Source organism: Pediculus humanus, genomic scaffold (genome assembly GCF_000006295.1).
Source record: "Pediculus humanus corporis 1103172108241 genomic scaffold, whole genome shotgun sequence".
Classification (NCBI taxonomy): domain Eukaryota; kingdom Metazoa; phylum Arthropoda; class Insecta; order Psocodea; family Pediculidae; genus Pediculus; species Pediculus humanus.
In genome coordinates, this window is record NW_002987811.1 from 39,561 (window position 1) to 40,377 (window position 817).

The following is an 817-nucleotide window of genomic DNA, read 5'->3' on the forward strand; positions in this document are numbered from 1 at the left end:
TGATAAAATAAAAAAACGAAAGGAAAAAAAATAAATAAAAAAAAAAAAAATCGATCTAATGACACGACATTGATTATTATTTCCGATTCGTGTTTTAATCATTACACCGAAAATTGGGAAATTTCGGAGATTATTTTCCCCGATAAATTAATCAAAATTTATCATTTCGATACGATAAAAAAAAAAAAGAAAAATGGCGGAAGATGTTGATGAGGGTAAGGGAGTGGTGGTGGTGGTAGTAGTAGTAGAGAAAGGGAAAAGGAGGGGAGAGGGGTGTGAAGAAAAAACTTTTAATTTTTTTTTTGTGTGTGTGTGTGTGTACGAAAATTCACGCGCGTTTTTTTAAAAAAAAAAAATCCGCGAAAAATCGCAAAATTTTGGCGTTAGTCTATAATTTCATATTAATTATTATTATTATTATTATTATTATTTTATAGCGTAAATCAACCCTTATTATAGTCTATAAAAGTAATTTTTAAAATAAAAAAAAAACAAAGTTTATTATAATTATCAAAATTTTTTATTTTTTATTTTTTTTTGGGGGGAGGAGGAGGTATTTTGATTTATTTTGTTGGGGAAAGAAATTTTTTTTATCACGGCGCAGATTTTAAATTTATTATCATTATTATTATTATTTATATTGCTTTACATTCATATTCATATTCATATATTTTTTTCTCTCTCTCTCTCTCTCTCTCTCGTAAAATTTATAGTAATTTTACATTAAAGTCATTTATTATAATTTTTTTACTTTTTTTTTTTTTTGCGATTTTTAACTGACGGAATCTTTTATATAAATATATATACTATAATATTT